Genomic DNA, 11,473 nt, shown 5'->3' on the forward strand with positions numbered 1-11,473 from the left:
TATCTGCAAGAATCGGCTTTAAATATGGGTTGGTATCATCATGCGTATGTTTAAGAAGATGAAAAAAAATAGTAATACACTCACTTATTACAAAGTGGACGTTTATTTCGTAAACATATGAAAAAATCTTAGTTGCGTGGTCATATGCTTCTAATATTTTATGTACACCTATAGCTAGTTCCCATGTGTCATCAGTTATATAGCTATCTGTGCACTCACTATAAAGTTGTGTTATAACTGGACGATAAGCAATCGCTTTTTTTAATAAATCATTGGCTGAGCCCCAACGTGTAGGAGTATCTAATGACCAATACACTTTTTTTAGTTGATAATGGTCACATAATTGCTTATATCGTCTCTTTATCTGTCCAATTCTAAGCCACTTCACTATGTCTCTAATTGGATTTAATAAATCACTTAATTGTTTTATACCTGCTTGGCAAGATAAGTTTACTATATGAGCACAACAACGTATGTGTAATAATCTACCCCTAGGGATAAAACTAAATGTAGGTTCGTTATACAAAAGTTCCATACATTTAATGTTAGCGGTTGCATTATCGGTAGAACAACAAAATATCTTATCTAATAAGTTCCATTCTCTACATATCTCTACTAATCTGTATTTTATGTTTTCACCCGTATGTCTTTCAAGCATTGGCTCAAAAGCAATTATTGTTTTTTGATTAATCCAATTTTGATTTATCCAATGTACTGTTACGCACATATAAGATTCTAAATGTGGGGGAGCAGACCAAATATCAGTTGTTATGCTAACCCTACCATTAAAAGATTTAAACATTTCTACTAATTCATAGCGCATTGATTCATACTCCCTCCTATTCAGCTTATGTGTCTCATTTCCTTTTATGGTCAAGTCACCTTAATTGTCCCATTTCTATTTTTGGTATGGGATTTTGACTTTTATGCCCTTTGTAACTTTATCCTATTTTCAATTATACCCTCCATTACCCATACTAATTTTCCTTCCTTACATTAAAAAACCCATAATACCACTCTCTTTCCTACCCTTAGGGTCCCACTTTTGACTCTCCTTAAAATCCGTGAAAAGTCAAATGGGACTTCTAAGGTGAATAGGAGGGAGTATAATTTAATTGTGCGTCGTTTAAGAGTGCTCCTAGGGATTACTCTATATTGTGGTTGCAAAGTTTTTCTAGTGTAACGCTCGTATGCTCTACTTTCACCATGGTTAAATGGCAATTCATCACAAATTACATACTTAGAAAATTCATCAATCATATCATTACGATTATATTTAAAAGGCATACCTGTGCTGGGAATGTCCCACTTTGTGGTCCCGCTGCCGCTTGCTGCATGAGTTTTTTTTGTGATTCCATGCTTCTTAGCCAAATGTTTGTTAAAAGATCTCGTACCACCACCTAACAAGTATTCACAAAACACAATAAATAAATTTTTATAAAATATGAATATATAGTGTATGTATAAAACACTGAAAAAGTATTTACCTCTGGCGAAATTGTATGAAACTAAGGGCTTTATTCCTTGACTTTCACAAATTTGATAAGTGCATAAGAAAACATCTGGATTGTCGGTTGCTTCTTTTGTAAAATACGACCACACATGTGAAACAGCTCTACCACTAGGAGGTGGCATTGCCGGAAAATGTTTTCTTACTGGTTCATCTTCATCTAAATTTAAATATAAAGACATACTCAAATACCTCAGTATATAAATAAATAATAATTTAAAATTTAATCAATTTGAAGAATAAAATTATAAAACTAACCGATAGTTTGGAAATTGACTCGTTTACCACGAACTTGTCTTTGTTGTTGTTGTTGTAGTTGTTCTTCATGTGATCTTGTTGATGACTGTTGAGAATTATGTATCCCAATAGGGGTCGTTGGTTCCTCTTCTTGTTCTTCTTCTTCATCAATTTGTATTTCTCTTTCCACTTCTTCTGCATAATTGTGTAATTCTTGGTCGTACCCTTCTGGATAATTTGGTTCATAATTATAATTACTAATCGGGGGTGTTGTTGATATCGACGGAGTTGAAGTGGCCTTCCTTTTGAAGCTAGAACCTCCCAATGATTTTGCCACTTTAGTAGCCTTTTTAGAGGCTTTTTTCAAAAAAGAAGACATGATTGATAATATTGAAATAATAATAGAATTAAGAAATAAATAAATAATTAATAAACTAATTATGTAATTAACTAAATTAAGAAATAATTAAAAGACTAATTATGTAATTAACTAAATTAAGAAATAATTAAAAGACTAATTATGTAATTAAGAGAATAATTGCATAATTAGGTAATTAAGTAGAGAGAGTAAGTAGAGAGAGTAGGAGAAGAGATAAGTTGTGAATGAAAATGATTGAAAGTGATGGGTATTTATAGAAAAATCCCCAACGGCTATAAACGGCTAGTTCAACGGCTAGATTCACGATTCCAGTTCCTTGGAACCGCTGGGCCGGTTCACCCGGACCGATCCCGGTTCCGGTTCCATGGAACCGATTGGCCGGTTCACCCGGTTCCGGTTCCATGGAACCGGTTGGCCAGTTCACCCGGACCATTCTCGGTTCCGGTTCACCCAGACCGATTCCGGTTCAAACCTGCGGTTCTTAGGTCAGGTTCATGTTTTTTTTTTTCCGGCGGTTTCACGGTTCCGCGGTTCGAGCCGGTTCGAAACCTTTCGCGAACGGTTCCTGTAACAGAAGCGGCACTCTCGATACATAATTAACATAAATAATTATAGTTAAGATAAATAATGCGGAAGTGTAAAACGCCGAACAGCTAAAAACCATTTGAACTAAAAAAATCGTTCAAAACATAAGTAAAAAATATCTTACAACTGACAAAATATAAAATAAGGTTTACTTAAATACGATAAAAAAAAAAACATAAGTACAATATAGTCATCAAGTAAAATCATTGAAGCTAAGTCCTCAATAGAATAATTAAAGTTGCGGCCTGGATCGAAACCTGAGCTAAATTTTCCTGCAAAATACTGTCATCCATAATACGGATGACAGCCGATTAAATCGGTTAGCGATAAAGCCGAGTACAATTTTATCAACAAGATTATGAGGCGATGGTTAAATCATGCTTACAAAATAATCATCAAGCACAATATAGAAGGTTATTACTCATTATTGACCTTTACTAAGCCATTAAGTTACATTCTCAATACTTGCAGAAGTTCATTACTGCTACTAATTACTTGGTAACCTTAATGCTTATTTAATCAAGTTCAATTAAGCCTCATAGCTTTACCATCATAGCACATCACAAGATCACAACAATAATGACAACTGATATATGTAAGGGTCTGGTTAGGTGAGGACCGTAGTCCTAAACCCTAACTGTGGTGGGAGTCGTCACTCCTCTCAATACTGTTATGCTCGAGACTTCACAGGATGGGTTTTTCTCAGACCCCCTGTCTGACACCGCATTTTACGTGCCGGCTAACACGGACGCTGGAATTTTACATGCCGGTCCATGGTTCGACGTTACCTTACTATCAGAGTCATACAATCAATATCATGCAATATCAAACAAAACTCTAAACCGAAATAGTTTACATTCTTATAAGTCAAACTTCCACTAGTCAAAATTTTGACAATTCTACCCTTTTAATAGAAACAAATTACTAGTATCTAATAAATTAATATTAATTAAATAAAAAATTTTCGTAGCTATACTAAGATTCCTGAGGCTAAACTAAGTCATTATTATGTCATAAATAATCATAACAGTCAAGGGTAATAATTCTAAGTACTTAGTAACATATTTTATCAAATAATCAGTAAAATAGTAAAACGGATCTATCATCACTATAAAAATAACATAATCCGACAAGTTATTAAGGGTCCAAAATCCATATGAAATGAGAATTCATGAAAAACAATGCTAAGCATTTTAACAAATTTGTTTGACTATTTTACCGATAAACCGATTAATAATTCTTTATAATTACTTGAGTCCAACAAAAAAAAAATTATCAAAACACCAAGACGATATGGAATCATTTTAAACACATAAGTTTATTTAACTAGTAAAATTTATATATATCTATATTATCATATTAATCAAAAATTTCCATATATATGACTTTTTTTCGAGTGTCCCAAAAGTATTATTGTTTTGACGAAAATATCACTAAACTGGATATAACTTTAATATTACCATGTAAAGTTTAAATGACTAAAATAAAATCATGTTGATCATGCTTTTATATTATCGAGTAACCATAAATAAATATCACATAATGAGAGAGTTAAGAAAATGTGTACCATTTTCCTCCGAAGGTGGTGCTAAACCAAGTAAGAGAATAATAATAGGAAAATAAGAACTTCAGGAAATAAACTCTAAAAGAGAAAGTCTTCAAGGTTCCAAGCTTCAAAGAAGTAGATCTTCAATTACCCAAAAGAAAATGATATCCAAGCTCCAAAAGATAATATTTGACTTTTCAAAAGTTGATGATTATTGGCTTAAGAAGTGATAAGATCAAGCTCCATCTTCATTTGATTCTTCAACAAATAAAAAGGGTATAAAGTTAGTAAGATGTTAATGAAGTGAAGATATACGAAAGAATGGTAGAAAGATTTGATGATGGGGGTGCAAGTGATCTCATGGCTAAGAAGGGGTATTTATAATGGGTTTTGGGCAACTTTTTAGTTCATAAGATTGTATGAAAAAGAAAGTTAACTTGTGTAAGGAAATGGTGATAGCTTGTGTAAGTGATGAACATTATGGATTGATGTAGAAAGGATTATGATTCATCAAATTTTTGTTCTAGTTTATGCTAGTGAAATGTTTTAGATTAATGGGAAAGTATGATTAAGGTTTGATTATGAAAATATGATAGTTTACTTAGAAAATTTTAGTTAAAACTATACTTAAAGTTAATAAGAAAAATATAGTTAATTTTTAGGTATAAAATAATTAAATCAAAGTTGTAAAGTTAAAATCATAAGTATTAAAGTTAGTTTAAGGAAACAAAATTGAAACGTAACGTTTTAATAAAACCGCAAATATAATATTAAAATTTTACTTTTCATAGTATAAAATAATAAAATAATATTTTAGTGCTTATAAAGAAATTTAAGAATATATATATATATATATATATATATATATATATATATATATATATATATATATATATATATATATATATATATATATATATATATATATATATATATATATATATATATATATATATATATATATATATATTTAAGTTTAATATTTGGAAGAAATTACAAAAATCGGAATAAAGTTTAGGAATTAAAGGTGATTTGAATTAGATAACCAAAGGATTAAGAATTCGAAAAGAAATTTCGGAATAATTAATCGGAAGATTAAGATTAAGAAATTTGAGCCTGTTACAACTCTTTCCTCCTTTAGATAGTTTCGTCCAGAAACTTGGACTTACCAAAAAGGTTAGGATAACGCTCTCTTATGTCGACCTCTTTTTCCCAAGTCGCCTCTTCAACCCCGTGGTTTGACCACAAAACCTTGACCAATGGAATCCTCGAATTTCTCAACTCTTTTACTCGGGTATCTAAGATTCTGATTGGTCGTTCCTCATACACCAAAGACTCCTCAATCAAAAGCGGCTCGTGAGCTAGAACATGAGACGGATCATGAACATACTTCCTAAACTGTGAAACATGGAACACATTATGAACTTTTGCTAAACTTGGAGGTAAAGCCAACTAAGAAACTTCCCCGACTCTCCTTAGGATCTCAAAAGGTCCAATAAATTTTGGACTCAACTTTCCTCGAACTCCGAAACGCTGGACACCTCTTGTAGGTGAAACCTTTAGGAAAACCTTGTCGCCAACCTCAAATTGCAACATCTTTCGACGATTATCAGCATAACTCTTTTGTCGGCTCTGTGCTGCTCTCATGTTCTGTTGAACAATCTTCAGCGCATCAATGGATTCCTGAATCACATCTGGACCTTCGGGAATGGTCCTATCCATCAAATCCCAATACAAAGGTACTCGACACTTCCTTCCATAAAGAGCTTCATATGGTGCCATCCTAATACTAGATTGGAAACTGTTGTTGTAGGCGAACTCCACCATCGGCAATTTATCTTCCCAAGAACCCTCAAAGTCCAACACACAACATCTCAAAAGATCCTCTAAAGTCTGAATAGTTCTCTCAGTCTGACCATCAGTCGCAGGATGAAAAGCAGTACTCAAGCACAACTTACTCCCAAAAGCTTCCTGCAACTTTTCCCAAAACCTCGATAAAAAACTTCGGATCCCTATCCGAAACAATAGTCCTCGGAACACCATGAAGTCTGACAATCTCTCGGACATAGGCATCTGCTAATTGCTTGGCCCCCCAAGTATTCTTCATTGGCACAAATCTAGCGACCTTGGTCAATCTATCAACAATGACCCAAATAACATCATTCCCTCGCTAGGTCCTTGGCAGCCCTACCACAAAGTCCATAGAAATCGAGTCCCACTTCCAATCTGGGACAGGCAACGGTTGAAGCAACCCTGAACTCTTTTGTTGCTCGAACTTTACCCTCTGGCAGACTAGGCACTTAGACACAAAATCAGAGACATCTTTCCTTAGACCTTTCCACCAAAATATCTCTCTTATCTCCTCAATCATCTTATCTCGACCTGGATGCAAATGAAATAAACTTTGATGACCTTCCTTCAGAATCTCATTCTTCAATTCAAATTGATTTGGAACACACAATCTACCGTTCATCCTCAACTCTCCTCTTTCTCCTAACTCAAAAGCATCAGTCTCATTTTTCTCAACTCTATGGATCAACTCAACAATCTCTGGATCCTCAAGTTGTGCCTCAATTATACGATCAAACAAAGTGGGTTGTATAGTCATTGCTCCCAAATACTGACCAACCTCGTGTCGACTACAAATCTCTAATCCCAAACTCTGCATCTCACGATACAACTCCCATGGTACAGACATAATGGCATGCATAGACACTCTCGGTCTCCTAGTCAAGGCATCAGCTACCTTATTCGCTTTTCCAGGGTGGTACACAATTTCAAGATCATAATCCTTAATAACCTCAAGCCACCGCCTTTGGCGCATGTTCAATTCTTTTTGGTTGAAGACATACCTCAAATTTTGATGATCAGTGTAGATCTTACACGGTAACCCATACAAATAATGTCTCCACAACTTCAAAGCAAAGATCACTGCAGCAAGTTCAATGTCATGCACGGGGTAATTCACCTCATGTGGCCTTAATTGCCTCGATGCGTAAGCTATGACCTTTCCTTCTTGCATAAGTACACAACCAAAACCTTCGAATGAAGCATCACAATAGACCTCGAATGGCTTGCTACAATCAGGCATTGCTAAAACAGGGGCGGTAGTAAGTCTTTTCTTTAATTCCTCAAAAGCAATTGTATGCCTCTCATTCCACTGAAATCGTATCCCTTTCTTCAACAGCTTAAACATGGGACGAGCAACCTTAGAAAAGTTTTCAACATATTTCCTATAGTACCCAGCTAATCCTAAAAAGCTCCGAACTTCAGTCACATTTCTAGGAATCGGCCAGTCCGTTATTACTTTAATCTTCTCAGGATCTACAGAAATTCCACCCTTAGACACCATATGACCTAGAAAAGAAATTTCCTCCAGCCAAAACTCACACTTACTAAACTTCCCATACAATTTCTCTTTTCTCAAAAGCTCTAGAATCATTCTCAAGTGTTCTTCATGTTCTTCCCTACTCCTTGAATATACCAAAATATCATCGATAAAAACAACCACGAATTTATCCAAATAAGGACGAAGATACCTCTGCATCAAATCCATAAATGCTGCAGGTGCATTTGTTAACCCAAATGGCATCACTAAAAACTCATAATGTCCATATCGGGTCCGAAATGCTGTTTTAGAAACATCCTCCTTGGCTATCCTCAATTGATGATATCCAGACCTTAAATCAATCTTCGAGAACACTTGAGCGCCTCTTAGCTGATCAAACAAATCATCTATCCTGGGCAAAGGGTAACGGTTCTTAATGGTGATCTTATTAATCTCCCTATAATCAATACACAATCTCATCGTTCCATCCTTCTTCTTCACAAACAGAACAGGGGCTCCCCAGGGTGACACACTAGGTCGAATAAAACCTTTCTCCAATAACTCATCTAATTGCTTTTTCAGTTCGGCTAACTCAGCTGGAGCAAAACGATACGGAGTCCTAGAGATAGGGGTAGCATCAGGAATTAGATCTATATGAAAGTCAACCTCTCTCCTTGGAGGTAAACCAGGTAGATCCTCAGGGAAAACATCAGGGTAATCACAAACAATTGGGGTTTCCTCACGACTTAACTTGATTTTCTCCTCACTACTAGCAATAAAACACAAATATCCCTTATCTCCATGTTTAATCATCTCAATGACTTGAACTGCAGAAATGGTTTGAATGGGAAACACAGAATTCTTCCTAATCAAACATTCTCCACCTGGAGCCTTAACCCGAACGATCTTCTCTTTACACAAAATCTCCGCATGATGACGTCCCAACCAGTCCATCCCCAAAATAATATCATATGTACCCAACTCAAACACTATTAAATCGGCAGGTAGATGGTTGTCCAAAATCTCAAGAGGGAAATTAGGAAAGATACGGTCACATAGGAATGGTGAACCGTCAAGTAATAGAATTTGGAGATTAAATTTTTGAGGTTCAAGAGAGATAGAGGATTTATGAAGGAAAGAAGAAGAGATAACAGATCGGTCAGCTCCTGAATCAAAAAGAATATGAGCCAAAGAGTCTCCTACGACAAAGTGACCAGAAATGACCTTACCCTCAAACGCCTGATGAAGATTGTCTACATGGTTGCTAATAGCGTGCAAACCGGCAGTCCTCCTAGATGCAATACTCTGAACATTTCCCGAAGAACTAGGAGCTTCATAATTACCAGTACTACTAGCTCCCAACTGGATCCCTTCTCGGCAGTTAGTGGAAACATGACCCTCCTTTTTGCATTTGAAGCAGATGATCTTCCCATTGCATGAACGACCTCGGTGATCCTTACCACATAAGCGACACTTCCAAACTGTGACTCTTGTTGAAGTTGTTGGTTGGAACGGCTCGCGATCCCAATTGGTTGGCCTCTTGTTCCTGTTGTTGTTGCCTCCACCAAATTTTCTTTTGTTGGTGTTGTCCTCCTTGTCAAGGATCCTCTCATACTCAAGCGCTCGGTCGTAGAGATCTCGGAAGTCAGAATACTTCCCAATCCCCTTTTGGATCTTAAGATTAAGACCCTCGAAGAAGCGGGATGCACGAACACTTTCTTTGCTTACAATGTCAGAAGCAAATCAAGACAGCTCATTGAACTTACAACTGTACTCAATCACGGTCATAAGACCCTGACGAAGATGTAAGAACTCATTCTCCTTTTTCCATTGGAGTGATGGCGGATAGAATTGTTGACGAAGAGTTATAAGGAAATCATCCCAAAAGGTATCAGTCATAGTGGCCTTGATAGAACGCCACCATAACTCTGCTGGACCAGATAGGTAAAAGGAAGCCAGCTTTACTTTTAGGTGCGTTGGACAATTAATGACCTCTAAAAGTTTCTCCATCTCTGCGAGCCAATTCTCGAAGCGAACCGGATCAGCTTCTCTGTCGTATTGCGGCGGACGATGATATGCCATATTCTTAAAGTATTTCCCGTCGTCATTGGCCTCTTGAGCCTGATTCTCCATGAGGGTGATCAGTCGCTCATTTGTTCTTTCCATCCGAGCTAGTTGTGCTTCTAGCTCTCGAACTCTAGCTTCGTGATCAGATGAAGTTACGCCATTTCTTACCTAAAAAAATTGTTTTTTAAACATGTGATTGACTTTCACATTAACTTAATTAATCTGGCACGTAATTTTACACATAGTCACATAGAAAACAAATAGAATTTTTAGGAAGACTTGTTTTGAAAATCATTTGAAATTCTTTTCTTTTTTTTCTTTTTTTTTATTTTTTTTTTTATTTTTTTTTAGTCAGCTATCGAGCCTTTCACATGGAACTAAAATTCCAAGATTCGAGTAACTTTAGCTCTGATACCACGTGTAGCAGAAGCAGCACACTCGATACATAATTAACATTAATAATTATAGTTAAGATAAATAATGCGGAAGTGTAAAATGCCGAACTACTAAAAACCATTTGAACTAAAAAAATCGTTCAAAACATAAGTAAAAAATATCTTATAAATGAGAAAATATAAAATAAGGTTTACTTAAATACGATAAAAAAAAACATAAGTACAATATAGTCATCAAGTAAAATCATTGAAGCTAAGTCCTCGATAGAATAATTAAAGTTGCGGCCTGGATCGAAACTTGAGCTAAATTTTCCTGCAAAATACTGTCATCCATAATACGGATGACAGCCGATTAAATCGGTCAGCGATAAAGCCGAGTACAATTTTCTCAACAAGCTTATGAGGCGATAGTTAAATCATGCTTACAAAATAATCATCAAGCACAATATAGAAGGTTATTACTCATTATTGACCTTTACTAAGCCATTAAGTTACATTCTCAATACTTGCAGAAGTTCATTACTGCTACTAATTACTTGGTAACCTTAATGCTTATTTAATCAAGTTCAATTAAGCCTCATAGCTTTACCATCATAGCACATCACAAGATCACAACAATAATGACAACTAATATATGTAAGGGTCTGGTTAGGTGAGGACCGTAGTCCTAAACCCTAACTGTGGTGGGAGTCGTCACTCCTCTCAATACTGTTATGCTCGAGACTTCACAGGATGGGTTTTTCTCAGACCCCCTGTCTGACACCGCATTTTACGTGCCGGCTAACACGGACGCCGGATTTTACATGCCGGTCCATGGTTCGACGTTACCTTACTATAAGAGTCATACAATCAATATCATGCAATATCAAACAAAACTCTAAACCGAAATAGTTTACATTCTTATAAGTCAAACTTCCACTAGTCAAAATTTTGACAATTCTACCCTTTTAATAGAAACAAATTACTAGTATCTAATAAATTAATATTAATTAAATAACAAATTTTCATAGCTATACTAAGATTCCTGAGGCTAAACTAAGTCATTATTATGTCATAAATAATCATAACAGTCAAGGGTAATATTTCTAAGTACTTAGTAACATATTTTATCAAATAACCAGTAAAATAGTAAAACGGATCTATCATCACTATAAAAATAACATAATCCGACAAGTTATTAAGGGTCCAAAATCTATATGAAATGAGTTTTCAAGAAAAACAATGCTTAGCATTTTAACAAATTTGTTTGACTATTTTACCGATAAATCGATTAATAATTCTTTATAATTACTTGAGTCCAACAAAAAAAAAATTATCAAAACACCAAGATGATATGGAATCATTTTAAACACATAAGTTTATTTAACTAGTAAAATTCATATATATCTATATTATCATATTAATCAAAAATTTCCATATATATGAC

This window comes from Amaranthus tricolor, chromosome 10, assembly GCF_026212465.1.
Source record: "Amaranthus tricolor cultivar Red isolate AtriRed21 chromosome 10, ASM2621246v1, whole genome shotgun sequence".
Lineage (NCBI taxonomy): Eukaryota > Viridiplantae > Streptophyta > Magnoliopsida > Caryophyllales > Amaranthaceae > Amaranthus > Amaranthus tricolor.